This window comes from Lutra lutra, chromosome 18, assembly GCF_902655055.1.
Source record: "Lutra lutra chromosome 18, mLutLut1.2, whole genome shotgun sequence".
Taxonomy (NCBI): Eukaryota; Metazoa; Chordata; class Mammalia; order Carnivora; family Mustelidae; genus Lutra; species Lutra lutra.
The window spans coordinates 28,152,782-28,174,134 of NC_062295.1; the positions used below are offsets into that span (position 1 = coordinate 28,152,782).

Sequence of the window (21,353 nt, forward strand, 5' to 3'; positions counted from 1 at the left end):
AGTTGTGGGATCAAGCCCCGCGTCCGGCTCTGCACTTGGCAGGGAGTCTGGTTGGGATTCTCGATCTCCGGCTGCCCTCCTCCTTCTACCTCCCCTCCCCCCAGCTCTCTTTCTCTCAAAGACAAAGAAATAAATCTTTTAAAAAAGAGTACTGAACAAATGTTAAATATCTCAAGGAATTGTCTTGCGGTTATGTGGGAGAATGCCCTTTTCCTTAGGAGATGAGAAAAGTATTCAGAGATGAAGTGTCGTGGTGTTTACAATAAATTCTCAAATGGGTTTGGCAATGCCTGTATATGCGGGAAGGGAGCAGAGAAAGAGAAACAGAAGCGGAGAGGAAGCCAATGTGGCCAAATGTTAACAATTGGGCCATCAGAGTGAAGGGGCTATGGCTCTCCATTGAATATTCCTGCGGCTTTGCTGAAGGTTTGAAATGTTACACAATAAAGAGCGGGGGGGCGGGGGGGGGAGCATGGTAAACCAAAACCTTGCATTTCTCGGGAAAGGGAGTCCAAAAGTGAACATATTAAACCCAAACGCGTTTCTTCAGGACTACAAGATGATAGGATGGACTCCAAATGTGTGGGCTTCAGCATCACTGTAAAATGAGGCGGGACCCGCCTGGCCGACAAGCAAGACATTGTGCTAGAAACTCCATTGCTATGTGCATTCATTTCAGGAGCTGTGTATATGTACACATCTCTTTCTCTCTTTCCTGTGCAATTATATATGCAATTATATATGTTATATATTTTAATATATCAGTGTATATATCATTAGAGAGGCTCTAATCAAAGATATTCATTTTACTGATAAGTAAGCAGAGGCCGAGAGCGGTACGATGCCTTGCCCGGTGTCACACGGTTGCACAGTGTCAGTGCCGGACTTAGAACCCAGGAGTCCTGTGCTTTATTGACAATTTGAGGTTTCCTGGGGTGCCTGGCTGGCGTAGTCAGTGGAATATGTAACCATTTTTTTTAAGGTTTATTTGTTTATGGGGGAGGGGCAGAGGGAGAGAGAAAGAGAGAATCTCCATCAGACCCCGCTGGATGGCGGAGCCCAATGTGGGGCTCGATCCCAGGACCCTGGGAACCCAACCTGAGCCGCATTCAAGAGTATGATGCCCAACAGACTGAGCCACCCGGGAGCCCCTGGAGCATGGGAGTCTTTATCTCAGGGTTGTGAGTTCAAGCCCCACACTGGGGATAGAGCTTACTTAATAAGAAAATATTTCTTTAAAAAAAAATGAACTATTTTAGGCTTCCTCATTTCATTATTTCAACAAGAACAATAGCAGCCACAATAGTCAATTTAGAATTCCCCAGACTGCTGCAGTTTAATAAAAAGCCTTTACTTTTTTCATGCTACCCAATTCATCTCTCTTTTCCTACCAATCTGTGAAAATGAGACTACAGAACAGAAATTTACATGGCTCCAAAACCTTAAGCATATGAGATTTTTGGAAACTAACTAAAGACAAACCTATAATAGGAAATTATCATAGCCAGAAAGCAAAGTTTGAGGCCATGTGTTTCCATCTATAAAAGTGACAGGACAGAATACAGATTAAACTTCATCATCTAGAAAGAAATGATGCTTAGTTTTCAAATTTGAATGAACTTTTTAAAAATTTATTTTTAAAAATTTATTTATTTGAGAGAGAGCAAGCAGGGGGGTGGGGGGAGCAGAGGAAGAGGGAGAGAAAGAGTCTCCAGTAGACTCCCACTGAGCACGGAGCCTGATATGGGGCTTGATCCCACAACCCTGAGATCAGGACCTGAGCCGAAACCAAGAGTTGAACGCTCAACTGACTGAACCACCCACGCGCCCCTTGAATGAACTTTTCTTATGGCCATTTTTGAGATGTAGTGTACTATTAAATGGAATTTCTTTAAAAAAAAGTTATAACTTTTTAAAAAATATTTTATTTATTTATTTGGCAGAGAGAGAGTGTGCCAGAGAACACAACCGGGAGAATGGCAGAGAGAGGGAGAAGCAGCCTCCCCCCTGACCAGGGAGCCCAACGTGGAGCTTGATCCCAGGACCCTGGGATCACAGCCCAACCTGAAGGCAGATGCTTATCCTACTGAGCTACCCAGGCACCCCAAATTTCTTTTTTTTTTTTTAAGCTTTATTTATTTGAGAGAGAGAGAGAACGGAGGGAGGGGCAGAGAGAGAAAGAGAGAGAATCCAAGCAGACCCTGCACTGAGCACAGAGCCGAGACCCAGGCCTGGATCCCACCACCCTGAGATCATGACCTGCGCCCAAACCAAGAGTCAGACACTTAACCCGCTGCACCACTAGACACCCCTACTTAATGGAAATTCAAATTAGAAATTTAAAATTCTGAGCTAAAACCTTTTTCCTACCACTCTGCTTGATACAATGTATGATGTTTTTTATTTCAAGCACCACCAACTTTCCGGAGATAACAAATGTGCTCGAAGTATTTCCACTCTCGGTTCTAACTCCAAGAAAAAGATCCCCTGGAGTGAATTTCTGTTGTTGGTGGTGTGGGATCCATATTGGAAAACCCAAGCCTCACTTCCCACTAACACCCCGTTGCACGGACGTCTGTCTTGTGCAAGGACATTCAAGGACTGCAGGGAAAGAGCGACAGTGGCATCGTGCCCACGAGTGAGTGCTCCCCCATGTCCCTCTCTTTCTCTAGCAATCCTGTGTGAAAGTGAGACTGCGGAGCCAAGGGACAGTAACAACATGTAGTATGAGTGACCTTAACAGCAAGTAAACCCTATTATTTGAATGGAGTAATGGATAGGGCTGGACATTATCAGTCACACTGGGAGAGACAGAAGCACACTTCTTCTTCGAGCGTCAGAGTAAAAACCTTTCCAGCATTGCATTTGTCTCAAGCAAGCAAAAAGGAGGTGATGCAGAGCAGTAAGAAGGGTATCCTCTGTACCACTTTTGTCCAGAAATCTTTCATCTCAGTGGATGGAATCTGACATAAAATTAATTCGCTTTATTAAACAGTCTCATCCCTCCTATCTCTCCGGGTGGCTTCTATCTTACATACAGTGTGTGCAGTCCTTGCCCCCTTGGTAATAAAGATCCTGCTTCCCGCCTTGAGGTATGAAGACCATCGTCTCTGTAAAACGTGGACATGTATTTGATATGTGAACAGTGTGTGTTATTTCTTTGTTTCCTTCCTTGAGGATTATCCCGGCATAACTCCATTGCTCCTAGCTGAATGCTGGACCTGGACATTTAAGGCATAAAGAAGCACGTAAGAAAATATTTTCCACCTGGTGCCAATCTACCAATTCCTGCTGTTCCTGGAAGAGAAGTCATTCAGGCACATGCATGGTACCAGAATCCCAAGGCAATGAAAAAAAGACCTTTTTGGCTATATTAAAAATAATTTTATTCACCCTCCGCAAGGCAAACCTGGAAGGAGATTAAGAGGTAAGTTGCCCCCATTTATCATCATACAATCAATACATTCACTCGACATTTCCCCTGACACTCTATTAAACCAGCCCCCTCTACCAGGAAGATAAAACTCTTTAAATAGAAAATAAGGAGACAGTGATGAACAACAATATTATCCCTGCCTACAGTTTAAGTTCCCGGGACTTTGGTAAACTTTTGAATCCTCTCTGCTTGGGGCGTAAATTTCCCTGCTCTCTGGGGAACAGCATTCGAATGACTTGCTCTCTCGTGGAGTTTCATATCAGAGGGCAGAAGAATGACTCCTGTACTTACAGAATGAGTAGCTGTGGCCCAGGATTGACATAAGTGTGGGCATTATGACCCTACTAACTAAGGGACCAGATAGATAGATATATATATATATATACCCAGTTCTGCTCACCAAAATGGCCAACGATGGAAAGAGATTTATTATAAGGAATTGATCTGTGCAATTACGGAGGCTGGGAAGTCCCACGCCGCCCATTTATAAGCTTGAGACCCAGGAAGGCCAGTGGCATTGTTCCAGTCTGAGTCTAAAGGCCTGAAAACAAGGAAACCTGTTGGTATAAATTCTTGTCCAAGTGTGAAGGCCTGAGAACCAGGAGTGCCAGTGATGTAAGTCCCAGTCCAAGGGCAAGAGAAAACCAGCGTCTCGGCTCAGTAGTCAGGTGGGGAGCCAGTTCTCCCTTCTCTGCCTTTTCTACTCAAGCCCTCAAGGGATTGGATGATGCCACCACCCACAGTGGGAAGGCCAGTCTGCTTTGCTTAGTGTGCTAATTCACATGCTAATCTTATCTGGAAACACCTTAATAGACATACCCAGAAATAACATTTAGCCAAATATCTGGGCATTCCATACTCTGGTCAAAGTGACACGTAATGTTAACCATCTCAGTTAGGAAACTAATATTTATTGACATCTCCCAAGGTGCCATCCATTGTTGTTGATGCTTTGTTTATACATTAGCTATCCCACTGACCTGGAGGCTTCGGGAAGGTGGGGACCATGTCTTTCCGGCCCAGCTTTATATTCTCAGCACCCAGCGTAGTTCATAAGCTCACAGTGAATATTCACCAAATGAAAAAATGAGTAGAAGGACCTCATCAAATCTTCAAAACAAGCCTGTCACGTGGGCAAAGTAGAGCCCATCTTCATTTTCCGGGTGAAGAAATGGACTCAATGAGTTGAAGAACATTGTCATCGCGTTAGAACTTTGAAGGAGCGTTTCCTGGCTATCTAAGCATCTTTCCAAGTAATAAGAGTAAAGCAAGATTCTTACTGACTAATAAAAGACATGTTAAATACTAGAACAAGCCTGTGAAATCCAACATTCCTGCTTGTTCAATAAATCCTCACCACTCAAACATAACACTCTGTGTCTCTCTGCATGGAGTGGGAGAATAGCTTTCCAGTTCCAAGCAAGAGACTCAAGACATTTTCTTTGTCAGTTTACCCAACACAATGACATCAGATGTGAGGATTGTGTAAAACATCGTTGAAGAAGTTGACTGTGTCACGTGAACAGTATTGTCTCCACTCCAACACTCTTTTTTTTTTTTTTTTTTGGATTTTATTTACTTATTGGAGAGAGAGAGAGTGAGAGAGCATGACAGGGGAGAAGGTCAGAAGGAGAACCAGACTCCCCATGAAGCTGGGAGCCCAATGCAGGACTTGATCCCAGGACTCTGGGATCATGACCTGAGGGTTAGCCACCCAGGTGCCCCTACTCCAACACTCTTGAATGAGAGAGCAGCTGTTACTTATCCCATTTTACAGATGTGGAAAACAAGCTATGAACTACCAAAGTAATTTGAAGCCCTGAGTCAATCCCAGTCTTTCCCCCAACATAATAACCTGCTAGTGTAACTTCCTAGAAGCCTCCACGGAACCCACAGGACTCCAGGACTATTTTGTTGGACTCGTACAATGTTACTACACTACGTAGATTAAACCCCAGGGATAGTCTATGCTAATCTTTTTTTTTTTTTTTTAAAGAGTATTTATTTATTTATTTGACAGACAGAAATCACAAGTAGGCAGAGAGGCAGGCAGAGAGAGAGGAGGAAGCAGGCTCCCTGCTGAGCAGAGAGCCCGATGTGGGGCTCGATCCCAGGACCCTGGGATCATGACCTGAGCTGAAGGCAGAGGCTTTAACCCACTGAGCCACCCAGGTGCCCCAGTCTATGCTAATCTTAACTGCTGACTTCTCTGAAAAATCTGGAAGATCTGGTAATGCCAAGGAGACTTCCATGACCACACTGTCTTCCTTTTACAACCTTTACTTTTTTTTTTTTTTTTTGGTGGTAAAATATACATAACAGGGGCATCTGGGTGGCTCAGTGACTTAAGTATTTGCCTGTGGCTCAGGTCATGACCCCAGGGTCCTGGGTTGGAGCCCCATGTCCGGCTAGTTGCTCAGCAGGGAGCCTGCTTCTCCCTCTCCTCGCTGCTCATGCTCTCTCTCACTCTCTTTCTCCCAAATAAATAAAATTTTGTGTATATATATATATATATGTGTGTATGTGTGTATATATATATACACGTGTGTGTATACACACACATGCACATACACACACACACATATATATATATATAAAGCATATGATTAATCATTATAATCTTTTTTAAGTGTACAATTCAGTGATTAAGAGTATTCACTGTGGTGCTCGCTTCGGCAGCACATATACTAAAATTGGAATGATACAGAGAAGATTAGCATGGCCCCTGCGCAAGAGTATTCACTGTGTTGTGCAATCATCCCCTCTATCCATTTCCAGAACTTTTTCACCAACTCCCTAGGATTCCCTCCCCTCCTCTAACCCCTAGTAGCCTCTGTTATACCTTTCTGTCTCTATGACTTTTGCTTCCTCTAAGAACCTCATATAAGAGACACATATTGGGGCGCCTGGGTGGCTCAGTGGGTTAAAGCCTCTGCCTTCGGCTCATGTCATGATCCCTGGGTCCTGGGATCGAGCCCCACATCGGGTTCTCTGCTCAGCAGGGAGCCTGCTTCCTCTTCTCTCTCTGCCTGCCTCTCTGCCTGCTTGTGATCTCCGTCTGTCATATAGATAAAGAAAAAAAAAGAGTCACACATATTTATCCTTCTGTCTCTGGCTTATTTCCCTGAGCATAACATGTTCAAAGTTCGTCTGTGTTGTAGGGTATCAGAATTTCATTTCTTTTTGAGGCTGAAAAATATCCCATTGTATGTATATACCACATTCTGTTTATCCATTCATATGTTGAGAGACACTTGGGCTGTTTGCACCTTTTGGCTACTGGCTGCTGTGAACACTGATGTGCAATCGGTTTGAGTGTCTGTTTTCAATTCTTTTGGTATATACCTAAAGGTGAAATTGCTGGATCATATGGTAATTCTATGTCATCCGGTGGATACGATGGGTAGAAATATTTAAAATTCTTGAATGACTAAAAATGTCTTTATCCTATCTTCAAACATCATTGGTAGTTTACCTGGGAACAAAATACTGGGCTGAGAAGCATTTCCCTTCCGGATACTGAGGCCTTGTTTCATTTGCTCTAAGCTTTCAATTTTGCTTTGGAGAAGCCTGATGCTTTTGGGATTTTCAATTCATTATATGGGATCTGATTTTTCTTCTCTGTAAGGTTTTTGTTTTTTAAACTTTGGAAAAAAATGACACTTTTTTTTTAGAATAGTTTGAGTTTTAGTGCAAAGTGGAGGGGAAGGTACAGAGATTTCTGGAGTATCCCTGCCCTAGCAGATGCATAGCCTCCTCATTAAGAACATCTCCCATCAGAGTGGGATATTTGTTACAACTGATGAACTTACATCAATGCATCGTATCACCCAAAGTCCATAGTTTACACAGAGTTCCCTCCTGGTGTTGTACGTTCTGTGGGTTCAGACAAATGCATAGTCACACGTGTCCATCATTGTGGCGTCATATGGAGCATTTTCACTGCCCTGAAAATCCTCTATGCCCCATCGATTCATCCCTCTTTTCCCCTCCCCCGTAACCCCTGACAACCACCGACCTTTTCACTGTCTCCTTAGTTTGGTCTTTTCCAGAGTGTCGTGTAGCTGGAATCATATAGCAGGGAGCCTTTTCAGATGGCCTTCCATTGCTTAGTAATATGCATTTAGGATTCCTCCGTGTCGTTCCACGCCTTGACAGCTCGTTTCTTTTCAACGCTGAATTATATTCCTCTGTTTAGATGTACCACAGTTTACCTATTCATGAGATACCTCAACTGTTTCCAAGCACTGGCAATTATGAATCAAGCTGCTGTAAAGATCTGTGTGCAGGTTTTTGTATGGATGTAGGTTTTAGGCTCCTTTGGGGAAATACCAAGGAGTGTGGCTGCTGAATCATACACTAAGAATATGTTTAGTTTTGTTAGAAATTACCAAACTGTCTTCCAAAGTGGCTGTATCGATTTGCATTCCCATCAACAATGAGTAAGAGTTCCTGTTGCTCCAAATTCTCATCAGCATTGGGTATCGTTAGTGAGCACTCTGGATTTGGGCCATGACAATAGTACCTCACTGTGGTTTTAATCTCTGTAAGCTTTCAGAATCTTCTCATTACTTTGTCTTCTGAAATTTCATGATGCTCTATCTTGGCGTGGGATGTTTTCTCATCTGTTGTTACTAGGCACAGTGCCTACTAACTCAGCCCCCTTTGAGCTGGGATGTTTTAGCTTTGGTGTTTTATGATGTCTCCCTCTTCATTCTCTGGAACTTCAATTATTCATCTGTTGAAACTCCTGAACTGATCTTCTTACTCTCTTCCCTTTTCTCCCATATTTCCACCTCTCTGTCTTTTTCTCTTAATTTCTGAAAGATTTCCTCAACTCTGTCTTCAATCTCATCTACTGGATTTGCTTCCCAATGTCTAATTTCTAAGACCTGTGGCTATCTGTCCCTTCTGAAGGCCTCCCATGTTTTGTGCATGTATGTATGTGTTCCCCTCTCTAAGGCTTTTCTTTGTTGTTTTTTTTCTACTTTCTGACTCTTTTTTAATTTTGTTTTCCTTTATCTGGCCTTGCTTGCCTCATGCCTACACCCTGACCTGTGGTGCTCGTTTCGGTCTCTTTCATTTTGGAGAATTTCTTCCAAATGTCTGATTCCGTGGCTGTCTGTTCATATTTAAGAACACAGCAATAATAAGCTAATCTTAAATACTACGTTCCAGAGAAGGTTGGTGCACCGAAAACTTCATCTCAGGGTGATGAAGCTTCAAGTGGCTTTGTCACTGATACAACCTATAAATCTTGGCATCTGTAGCTTTGTTTCTGTCTTTTGGTTTTTTGGGTTTTTTTGGTTTTGTTTTGTTTTTGCTGGGGGTGTTTGGTTTCTGCAAAGAAGACTCCGTTCCTGCTAGGTTGACTGTGGGGAGAAGAGAGATACAAACTTGACCGTGGGGATGCTAAACACTTATGTACTTGAAGGTTGCAAGCACCCGGACGATGTCATAGGCTTCAGCATACCACACAATTACTAAGTTTCAGAGAATTGATAGGACTCTGTGTTTTTTTCCCCCCTTTTTCTCAATATAAAATCTTACTCAGAATGGAAAATTTCAGAAGCTAAAATAACCCTACTGCATATTTTAGACAGGGGAACAGGTTGGCCTTTTGTCACAATGAAGCAAAATATTCCTGGGGAAAAAAAAAAAAGTCTGCTTTTTCTGAAGTTTGCCAGTTTGGATGTTTGTCATGCCCCAGTAACTGCCGGTAACAGCCCAGCATGGTAAAGGGAATAAGAAAGTTTGGATCTGTCTGTGTATGTTGAAACTCTGAAGCTCAGCCAAGACATGAAGTCATTTTAGGGTCTAAGAAATGGAAGTAAAAGCTTAGAACATCACTAAGTTGTAACAGATGAACTGGATTCCAACCAAAAATACAGATATCTTAGAAGATTGTGTTCACACACAAATGTCTATACTATTGTACTGAGACAGTGGGGAAATGCAATTGGAGCCCGAGGTTTGAGCTGCTGCTGCCAACCAAAATACATGTTCTAGAAAACAAAAGGAAGGGGTTTTTGAAGGACAGCAAGAAAGCAATTCTGTCTGATGGGAAAGTAAACACACCTGCAACCAAATAGTTATTCAGCAGTATAAAAACACGTCCTATACAATATCGTCCAAATCAAAAAGGAGCTTGGATTTTGAGTTACATATCACAATGTAGCTGATAATGAGAGATGCATTTTTATCGGAAGTTAGATAAACACTTTCTCTAAATTACTAAGATTTTGGAAAAGTCTCCAAACTTTATGTGCTGTGCTTTAAAATTTAAAGACTGTGAGATTTAGTTTTTGGAGAGGGAAATTTGACCTGAGTACACTTAGGAGAAGCAGAATATTTGGAGGCTCATATTCTCTTTTGGGTGACTCCAAACTCCCATAGATTTTATTTTTAAAATTTTTAAATGTATTTATTTGTTCTTTTTAAGTAAGTTCTACATCCGCTGCGGGGCTTGAACTCACGGTCCCAAGAGCAAGAGTTGCATGCTTTACTGACTGACCCAGCCAAGCTCCCCAGTCTCCAATATTTTTTAAAGATGAGATAATGCTCTATGCTGAGCCTTTTATTCGGAGGTGGTCCTAGTGGGCTGAACAGTGTTTGAACAAAGTCTTACTCTTTAAAGATTTATGGTGCCCACTTAACTTCTGGGTAACTGTTAGCACCAGGTTGGCATGTCGTCTCCTTCTCTTCAGATCACTAAAAGACAGCTTCCCGAAAGTTTATCTTCAGTTAATAATTAAAGATACACGCACACATTTATATAGAGGTAGTGATAATAGCAAAACATTGGAGGGTGCCTGGGTGGCTCAGTCATTAAGCAGCTGCCTTCCCCTCAGGTCGTGATCCCAGGGTCCTGGGATCCAGACCTGCCTCGGGTTCCTGGCTCAGTGGGAAGCCTGCTTCTCCTTTTCCTACTCCCCCTGCTTGTGTTCCCTCTCTCATTCTCTCTCTGTCAAATTAAAAAAAAATCTTAAAAAAATATATAGATAGATAGATAGATATAGATATAGATATCTGCTAGGGATTGGGAAGTGGGGATTCATTCAGAAAAAGAAAAAAGGAAAAAAGAAAAAGAAAATCTGCCAGAGTTTGACTTGTTGTGTTTCTGTATTTATTACCTAAATAGATAGTAAGTTTAAATGACAGTAAAAGCATATAAAAATACCGGGAAGCAGGGCGCCTGGGTGGCTCAGTCGGTTAAGCCTCTGCCTTCGGCTCAGGGCATGATCTCAGGGTCCTGGGATGGAGTCCCACCTCCGGCTCTCTGTTCGGCGTAGAGCCTGCTTCCCCCTCTCTCTCTGCCTACTTGTGATTTCTCTCTCTGTGTATCAAATAAAATCTTAAAAAAAAAAAAAAAAAAGAAAGAAAGAAATACTGGGAAGTAAAGTGGAAATCCAGTTGGCTCTGGCTGTCTGGTTTACATGATGCCAAGAATCAGAGATGCTTTGTTTCGAGGTATGACCTACATACTATAAAGTACACAGATCTTAAACTAGATGACCTTTTATACGTGTATACATATATGTGTGTACACATATATATGTGTACCCTCTAGAGCTGGGCACACAGCATTTCCAGCATTTCCGGAGGGATCCACCGGCCATTCATCTTCTCACTGAAATCCCAACTCAAGTCCTGCCCGCGGGTAAACTCTATCTGACTATCCAGGGTTTTAACAAAATATTGGGCAAACAGCTAGATTTCTCCAATTACAAGAAGGTTTGCTTTCAAAATATGTGGGCTTAATGTTTCATTTTTCTTCTGTATTGTTCAGTCCCAGGACTACACCCAAGGAGGGAATCAATTTTGTTTCCTGTCCTTTTTCTGTCAGTTTCTGTAATTTTCCACAAAGGATGAGGAAAACAAAAATTTCTCCTCCTGTCCTTGTATCTCCTGGGAACTACTGAAATATCTCTTCACCTACTTGAATTTCTCTTTTAAGTGGCAGAATAAGAGCCACAAAAGGAACTATGAACAACAGACAACAAAGAGTTTAATTAACGACCTTCTAGTTCACTTCAAAGGAGTGAACACTCCGTGGAAAAGAATAAAATGAAATACACGGCTAGTAATATAAAGAGTCTTAAAAATGCTTATGTCTGTGCTCGCTTCGGCAGCACATATACTAAAATTGGAACGATACAGAGAAGATTAGCATGGCCCCTGCGCAAGGATGACACACAAATTCGTGAAGCGTTCCATATTTTTCTGTTGCTGCTATTGATGCATAGCATACTGCTATTGGTCTTTTTATATAAATAAATAAATAAAATATATATATATATATATATATATATATATATATACATACCTATACATATATATATAAATAATTTGAATTTTTGGAAACTTTAGCTGTGCTGTCAACTTTGGAAAAAGTATCCCAGTTGTACCGTGTTGGGTTGGCATTGTACAGAAATTAACAGCCATATTGGTCTAGAAATGTTAAATATAATTTTTTCCATTTGTACAGGGGTAACGCACTGTATTAAATATGTAAGGTCTTATCTACATGGGTTTGATTACAGAAACTAATAAAGTATTCTCTAAATAAAAAAAAAAAATGCTTATGTCTTTTGACCCAACAATTCTATATCTAAAAATGTATTCTGAGGAGTATTTGGAGATGTATACAGAGATTCACACACAAGGAGTTAAAAATTGGAAACGAATTAAATGCCCCAACTAGAGGATGTTTCAATAGAGTAATTCATTCAATGGAATACACACAATTCCTACAAATGCAGCTACTGAAGTTAATTTACAAATAATCATGGGCAAAAATGTGAAACTTAAAAAAAAAAAAGCAAGTCACAAAGTATTATATGTAAAACGAAGTCCCATTTGGAGCAGTAAATGGCTCTGGGCTTTGCCACTTAAAATCTGCGTGATCATGGATACGGTGCTTATTATCTCCAAGCCTCAGAGTAAATTATTTTACATTTATCAGTAAAATAATGAGAGTAACAGCAAAAATCGCAGAGCGTCATTGTGAAGATCATTTCACATTTATGCATCTTGTTAACTATGATTAGTACCAATTTTTTATTAACATTAATGAGCTATTATTAGTATGTTAATATACTAACAAGTATTGCATGTTAAATAATATAAAATTGCATGTTCTTGGTGTCATTTCTGTGCTTGTAATTTGGGAATGATACCCAACCATTTTTTTCCATATAGTGGCAGGAATATTTTGCCTGTGAAGCCGTAATCCATTTTTCCTCTTTCTTCTTACTGGCTATATCTATAAATTTTAAATTATTTTAGTCTGTCAATAAATCTTAGTGAAAAATCAGGCATTATAAAACCCTCCCGAAGAGAAGACTGCAGTAATAACTTAGAGTAAGTTAAACATTAATTTGTCCTTCCAAGAATAATAAACATACCTGGAAGGAACTTAAGAGTTCATAAATTTCCTTTAGTTCAAAACTTTTATCAAGAGATGAAGGAACAGAGTTTCAGTGCCTTTGCTTAACCTTCTTCCCAAGTGCCACGGCTGGGGCTTGAACCTGGTTTGTTGGCTCTGCACTCTCTGGGTACAGGCATCTAGCAATGACACGTGATAAAGTATTCAAATCATGATAATTTGGTTGGATGATAAATCAGAAAATGGCTGAGCTTTTTAAGGGGAATAAAAATAACTTCTGGACAGCTAAAAATAAGCAACATTACTAAGCACAATTTTTCATTCGTAGCTATTTTCTTTACCTATGCAATTTAGAAGCATAATGATCCTGGAGGAGGCAGTACATCACACACACACACAAAATCAATCAACTAAAACTCACCATATGATGGTTCATTGTCCTTTGGATGTATTCCATCCCCCGCCCCCCGCCGGAGAAATGTCACCAATAAGGAGGCTCTTTATTGGAAAATTACACTTAAAAAAAAAAAAAATCTCTTCTAATCCTCTTACCAGATGTATGCATGTCTCCTGCAAATTTAATATATACCTTTACAACCTAAACACTTTTTATGTCCTTTTGAGGGTTTTTTCTGTCTCAGCCTTTTATTTTTTTTACTTTAGTTTTAACAATTGTCTTTCAAATTGTCTGATCAGTGGGAGCTTTGTAATCTCTATTCATTTTCTTTCTGTGTTCTTTCTGAGAGTAATTCTTTTTCATACTTTGACTAATCTTGTTTTCTTACTTATGCAAATGCATCACTAATTCTCCCCATTTTTGCTTTTTATATCTTTTCTATTGCCTCTTTCCATACCTTAATTTCCAACATGACTCTCTATGTTTTCTCTAAATATCTGTCATTTCTCTACATCCCTAAATTATCACATCCCTTACAGATCTCTGAGTAATCACACAATTTTTCACCCATCAGTGCAAGGTGTTGGACTGGGTTATATTTTGAGTACTTCTCCATATTAAAAGATTTAACTAGTCTCCGTCCATACTTCATTTACACTTTCTAGTACCACTTCCCTATAAGCAATTGAAGAAACCGTTTTATTTATTTATTTATTTATTTTTAAAGATTTTATCTGTTTATTTGAGAGAGACAGAGAACGTGAGTGAGGTGGAGGCACAGAGGGAGAGGGAGAAGAAGGTTCCCCGCTGAGCAGGGAGCTCCATGTTGGGCTCCATCCCACAACCCTGGGATCATGACCTCAGCCGAAGGCAGACGCTTAACCGACTGAGCCACCCAGGCGCCCTGAAACTGTTTTATTCTATTAGGTAATTCCCCTCTCATAAGTTTCAAATTTATAAACAACCCTACCCCGGTACACCAAGACCCACAGCAAGGCCCACGTCCAAACACTGGATCTTTTAAAGAAGTAGAGGAGGAAGGAGGCTCCAAGAGGAAGGAATGGCTTGGAGATCTGTCCCGCAAGAGACTTGCTGCAAAATATCCTCCTTCACACTTTTCAAAACTCCCATCATGTCCCCCAGGAAGATTAAGGGGCAGTAACTGCAGATGACTTGAAGCTCGAGCTCGCGTCCGACAGCTTCCTAGCACCTGGCAGGGACATCAGGCCTGGAACTGCTCAAGACAAGAAGTAATCCTCCTTTGTCTTTCTTTTCCTTCCTTTTCCTCTTCCTTCTCCTCCTAGTCCTTCTTTTCTCTGTCTCCTCCTCTGTTCTCTTGCACTTTGACCTTCATTTCTCCCCGGGGCTCAGAACTCAGGCTGCTTCTCGTAGCATTATTGCAAAGGTAGAGTTTTAATAGTCAAACAGACTTTTGTGGGCCACTCTTGGAACTTTTATAAAAAATTATTTTATGTATTTATTTGACACAGGGAGAGAGCACAAGCAGAGGGAGTGGCAGAGGGAGAGGGAGAAGTGGGCTTCCCGCTGTGCTTCCCGGGGAGCACAGGAGGCACTGGGTGGACCTGAGCCCAGGGCAGATGCCTAAAGCCTGAGCCACCCAGGCACTCTTGGGACTTAACCGCCAATTATCACATTGCTTTTGTGGGAAGGGGTTGGCCAGTTACAAAACCAAACAAAGAAAACCATTAGTGAACGAAAAGAAGGGAAACAATTGGATTTGTAATTGAAAACTCTTTGGGTTTTGTTTGTTTTTGAGCTTAGAACTCGTATTCTATTTTCAAGTTTTTGCTCTTCCCAGCTAAATAGGCTTTCCATTTCTTCAAAATCATGGAAGTCTTTCAGGAAATGCTTTGGAATTTCACTTAATTCTGCTTCTTTGGGGGTGCATCGCAGTTGTCTGATCTTACACTGTCTTTCTGTATAGTTCTCTGTTGATCAAAATCGGCCTGTTTGATTACCTGTTTGATTACCACTTGTATCCCTCGCTGTTCCTCCTGCTGTGGGTCAGTCTGTCATGGCCTTCGTCCAGGCACACAAATCCAACCCCCTTGTCATACCAACACAAATACTTCTTTTTTTTCAAAGATTTTATTCATTTACTTGACAGAGATCACAAGTAGGCAGAGAGACAGGCAGAGGGGGGGGGGAAGCAGGCTCCCCGCTGAGCAGAGAGCTGGATGTGGGGCTCTATCCCAGGACCCTGGGATCAATGACCCGAGCCGAAGGCAGAGGCTCTAACCCACTGAGCCACCCAGGTGCCCCCAACACAAATATTTTATGTCCACTTATTATCTCTTTAGTATTTTAAAGCGCCATTTCTGTCCTCCGCCAACCACCTTACTTTTTTCCCTTACCATGTATTAATTTTTTTTTTAAAGATTTTATTTATTTATTTGTTAGAAAGAGAGAGAGAGGGAGCGAGCATGAGCACAGGCAGACAGAGTGGTAGGCAGAGGCAGAGGGAGAAGCAGGCTCCCCGCTGAGCAAGGAGCCCGATGTGGGACTTGATCCCAGGACACCGGGATCATGACCTGAGCCGAAGGCAGCCGCCCAACCAACTGAGCCACCCAGGCGTCCCTCCATGTATTAATTTTTAAGATACTTTACTTTCTCTTCCAACCACTTCATTTTATGGGAGGGGCACACCTGCGAGAGGTCTTTTTCTCTTTGGTGGCTAAAGTTAGTATTTGTCTTTTTGGCGATTTTTATTTTTATTTTTAGAAGACTTTATTTTTAAGCAATCTCTGCACCCGACATGGGGGGTCGAATCCACAACTCTGAGATCAAGAATCTCACCCTCCACTGACTGGGCCAGCCATCTTCCTGGGGACTCCTAAATGTCCCAACAGACTCCACTGTCTTCATCCTCTCTTCCTTTCTTCTCTCTCTCTTCGGCTGTTTGTGGGTAAGTCTCCCCCATAGCAACCTCTCTTCTTCTGTTTTCTTTAGGAAAACCCACATGAGCTCCTCATCCAGAGTTTGGTCCTTACTGGTGTCGAGACAGCACCAGAACTACACGTGCCACATATCTGATTGCCGCTTGAAACACTGCAAAACTGCCTTTGCTTGTGTTAAAGGGGCTACTCCAGGATGCCTTACTCTGTCTGTAGATGGAGTCAAGCCTGGACAAGAATGCTGTTAAAAGCTCCAGCAGGTGTCAACGTCTTTGCCTGAGTAGTTCACACCGCCCTCTTCAGCGAATACACACAGTGACTTCTTCCATGGAGCTCCTAAGTAATTTTGAGGGTTGCATTAGCTTTTAGGCTGTAAAATGATAGCCTCCTGGGGCTCACAGGAGAATGGGAAAGGGTAAGGATGAGGGAAGTATGCAATGTTTGTAGGTTTGTTTGTTTTTTAAATGCCAGGATGGAGAAAGGCAAGACTTCTGTTTTCCTGCATTCAGGGTGACTGCGTGCTGGAGACGGGAAAGTAGGGAGACTGTGGGCATTCAGAATATGACACCCAAGATGGGTAAAGAAGTGGAAGCATGATTTTCTCTTCAGATCTCTTCTCTTGCAAGAAACTGTCATTTTATCTCTTCGTCTTTGATTCTCAGGTGTAGTTTATAATGGCCTTCGCTTTCTGTTTAAATAACATGATGGCTCAATAGTGTATTACCAAAGATTATTGCCACTAAAGGCTTTGCCTTACTGTACACTCAAGTACAGTTTAATGATATCCCAGTACGATACTGTGTGCTGATATGCCCTAGTTATGGTTATTTTATTCCTAATTAGCACATTAATTTAGGCTTTTATATTTCACATGCACTTGTATTTCTTTTAAAAGTTCTTTTCCCTCTGTGTTCAAGGTAAATGAGGCATTATGGGTTTGCATTGTATTTATGAAGTACAGACCATGCACATTTCACATTCATTATGTATTGAGCACCTAGCAAACTGGCTGGCATATCTTTTAAAAAAATATATAGCTTTATTGAGATATAATTAACATACCACATATTCACTCATTTAAAGCGTGTGGTTCAATGGCTTTTCAAATTCTCACCGAGCTGCACAGCTATCACCATGATACATTTTAGAATCTAGAATTTTCATCACCCCAGAAAGAAACCTGTATCTCTTAGCACTCACCTGCAAAACTCTCCCTGCAACCCATTTTCAGCCCCAGGCAACCACTAGTCTAATTTCTGTCTCTATTGATGTGCCCATTTTGGACATTTCGTGTAAGTGGATATGCGTGTGGTCTTTTCTGACTGGTTTGTCTCCGTAGAATGTTTCCAAGGCTCATCTGTATGTAGCATGTATCAATACATCATCCCCTTTTATTGCCAAATTAAATTCCATTGTAAGAAAATACCATATTTTATTTATCCATTCATCATGTGTTGGACATTTGCATTGTTTCTACCTTCTGGCTATTATGAATAATGCCTCTATGTACATTCATGGACATGCTTTTGTGCGGGCGTGTGTTTTTCCTTCTCTTGGGTCCGTACCGGGGAGTGGAATTGCTGGGTGTTATGATAACTGTGTGCTGAACCTTTGAGGAACTACCGGATTGTTTTCTGAAGTGGCTGCATCATTTTACATTCCCACTAGCATTAGGGGAGGCTTCAATTTCTCTGCACCCTCACCACTACTTCCTATTATCCGTCTTTTTGATTATAGCCAATCTAGTGTAGGTGTAGTGGTATCTGATTGTGGTTTTGATTTGCATTTCCCTGATGGCGGGTGATATTGAATATCTTTTCAAATGCTTATTGGACATTTGTGTATCTTTGGAGGAATGTCTACTTAGATCCTTTGTGCCCCACACGTTTCAAATGCTCCAGAAATGTTTCAAATAATTAGATTAATTATAAAATTAAATCACCATAGTAACCAAGCTAAGTAGATATTATTATCCCAGTTTTATAGACCAAGATTAGAAGGTGAAATGATTTACCCAAGGCTACATTGACGGTCAGTGTTTGTTTAAGCTTTTGGATCCTCTCTCTCTCTTAATAAGGACAAAATGCTTTCGGTGATGGCCCCACTGTATATTTATAAAGGATACGCCCTGGTGAGTATGTCCCCTGATAATGGGTACTTTGTATCTTGCCAACCAAGTCCCACAAAAGACTGCAAATCAGAATACTTGCACTTGACTTTGAATTAATCTATCAGTTCAGTACATTTCATTCTCGTGGAGTTAATTTGTTACCTTGTCTTCTATTCAGTTAGTTTTCAAGCCACATTTTAGGTGATTACAGACTGACTGACTCAGCCAGTTTCAGAGATAAGATTAAGAAAGAACAGTTAAGGCTTGTTTTCTTTTACTTCTAACATTTGTAGGAGGACCATTCTTAGAAATGTCAAAGGTCACTTAAAAAGATTTTATTTTATGATCAAAGAAGAAGGGAACTGGCATTCATATCAGTCACTGCCTTTTTTTTTTTAAGATTTTATTTATTTATTTGCGAGAGAGCGGATGTGAGAGAGCATGAGTGGGGGTTGGGGCACAGGGAGAGGGAGAAACATCCTCTCCACTGAACAGAGAGCCCAATGCGGGGCTTCATCTCAGGACCCCAGGATCATGACCTGAGCTGAAGGCAGATGCTTAACTGACTGAGCCACTCAGGTGCCCCAGTCCTTCTTTTCAAACAAGGTGCCTTGTGGATTTCTAGCGTCCGGCTCTGTAAAGGCAAATAGAGTACACTTTAATTCCTTTGGCAGACCCCAACTGCTGTCCCCAAGCGCTGCTGAATTATCTCCAGCTCACACCTTCACCCTCCTGTGTGCTGCCTCCTCTTCCTGCTCAGTTTCGCCACGAAGTTCGGCTCTGCAGTTCCAGAATGGTGATGGGGTTTTCCTTGATTGGCAGAGTTTGCTGCAGAAGTGTGGGGACAGTCAGCAGCCCTGTCTGTTCATCCCAGAGTGGCACCGTGACATGAAGAGCACAGCATGTTTTCTGCCCAACTGCCCGCTGGCAGAGGCTTCACGCTACAGATGTGGAACAGCCTTGGGAATCTGCCAACGTAAATGAACGGAAACACTCAGCATTTGCCCACATTGCACCACTGACCCGGGTGTTGAACTGAATCCAGCTCTGATTTTACGTCTTCTGGCCTTTCACTAAATATTAAATGACTGATGTAGAATTTTTATTGCACGTGCTAGGGTGCTCTGCACTGGCTATGGAGCAATGTGCTTTTTTTTTTTTTTTTTTTTTTAACACATAAGGTATTATTTTCTTCAGGGGTACAGATCTGTGAATCATCAGACTTAAACACGTTTCATAGCACTCACCATAGCACATATCCTCCCCAATGTCCATAACCCAACCACCCTTTCCCTACTCCTCAACCCCCAGCAACCATCAGTTTGTTTCCTGAGATTAGGAGTGTCTTATGGTTGTCTTCCTCCCGATCCCATCTTGTTTCATTTTTTCCCTCCCTACCCCACATGACCCTCTGTCCAGCCTCTCAGATTCCTTATATCAGAGAGATCATATGATAATTGCCTTTCTCTGATTGACTTATTTCGCTCAGCATAATATCCTCCAGTTCCATCCATGTTTCCTGCTTTGTTGAAGATTAGTTGACCATAGAGTTGAGTGTCCATTTCTGGGCTCTCTATTCTGTTCCATTGATCTATGTGTCTGTTTTCATGCCAGTACCATACTGTCTTGATGATGACAACTTTGTAATAGAGCTTTTAGTCCAGAATTGTGATGCCGCCAACTTTGGTTTTCTTTTCCAACATTCCTTTGGCCATTCGGGGTCTTTCCTGGTTCCATATAAATTTTAGGATTATTTGTACCATTTCTTTGGAAAAAAAAAAAACAACAAAAAAAAACCCTGATGGTATTTTGGTAGGGATTGCATTGAATGTGTAGATTGCTTTAGGTAGCAGAGACATTTTCACAATATTCTTCCAGTCCATGAGCATGGTATATTTTTCCATGTCTTGGTGTCTTCCTCAATTTCTTTCATGAGTACTTTATAGTTTTCTGAGTACAGATTCTTTGCCTCTTTGGTTACGCTTATTCCTAGGTATGTTATGGTTTTGGGTGCAATTGTAAATGGGATCAATTTGTTAATTTGTCTTTCTTCTGTCTTGCTGTTGGTGTATAGAAATGCATTTGATTTTTGTGCGATTGGTTTTATATCCTGACACTTTACTGAATTCCTGTATGAGTTTTAGCAGTTTTGGAGTGGAATCTTTTGGGTTTTCGACATAAAGTATCATATCATCTGCAAAGAGTGAGAGTTTGACTTCTTCTTTGCCAATTCGGATGTCTTTTATTTCTTTCTGTCATCTGATTGCTGAGGCTAGGACTTCTAGTACTATGTTGAATAGCAGAGGTCATAGTGGACAGCCCTGCAACGTTCCTGACCTTAGGGGAAAAGCTCTCAGTTTTTCCCCATTGAGAATGATATCTGCTGTGGGTTTTTCATAGATGACTTTGATGATATTGAGGTATGTACCCTCTGTCCCTACACTATGAAGAGTTTTGATCAAGAAAGGATGCTGTGCTTTGTCAAATGCTTTCTCAGCATCTATTGAGAGATCATATGGTTCTTGTTCTTTCTTTTATTAATGTATAGCTTCACATTGATTGATTTGTCGATGTTGAACCAGCCTTGTAGCCCAGGAATAAATCCAACTTAGTCATGGTGAATAGTCATTTTAATGTACTGTTCAATCCTATTGGCTAGTATTTTGGTGAGAATTTTTGCATCTGTGTTCATCAAGGATATTGGCTTGTAATTCTCCTTTTCGATGGGGTCTTTGGTTTTGGGATCAAGGTAATGCTGGCCTCATAAAATGAGTTTGGAAGTTTTCCTTCCATTTCTATTTTTTGGAAGAGTTTCAGGAGAACAGGTATTAATTCTTCTTTAAATGTTTGGTAGAATTCCCCTGGAAACCATCTGTCCCTGGGCTCTTGTTGGGAGATTTTTGATGACAGCTTCAATCTCCTCACTAGTTATGAGTCTCTTCAGGTTTTCTATTTCTTCCTGGTTCAGTTTTGGTAGTTTATATGTCCCTAGGAATGCATCCATTTCTTCCAGATTGTCAAATTTGCTGGCTTATAGTTGCTTATAATATGTTCTTATAATTGTTTGTATTTCTTTGGTGTTGATTGTGATCTCTCCTCTATCATTC

General features: G+C 41.2%; 2 non-coding genes across 2 annotated transcripts; both read left to right on the forward strand.

Moving 5' to 3' along the window:
- Positions 1-6,099: 6,099 nt before the first annotated feature.
- LOC125091215 (U6 spliceosomal RNA) lies at positions 6,100-6,205 on the forward strand. The gene has a single exon (XR_007124614.1). It is a non-coding gene; the product is annotated as a U6 spliceosomal RNA (small nuclear RNA).
- A 5,347-nt stretch (positions 6,206-11,552) lies between these two features.
- Positions 11,553-11,659, forward strand: LOC125091206 (U6 spliceosomal RNA). Its single transcript, XR_007124607.1, has one exon. It is a non-coding gene; the product is annotated as a U6 spliceosomal RNA (small nuclear RNA).
- The last annotated feature ends 9,694 nt before the right edge of the window (positions 11,660-21,353 follow it).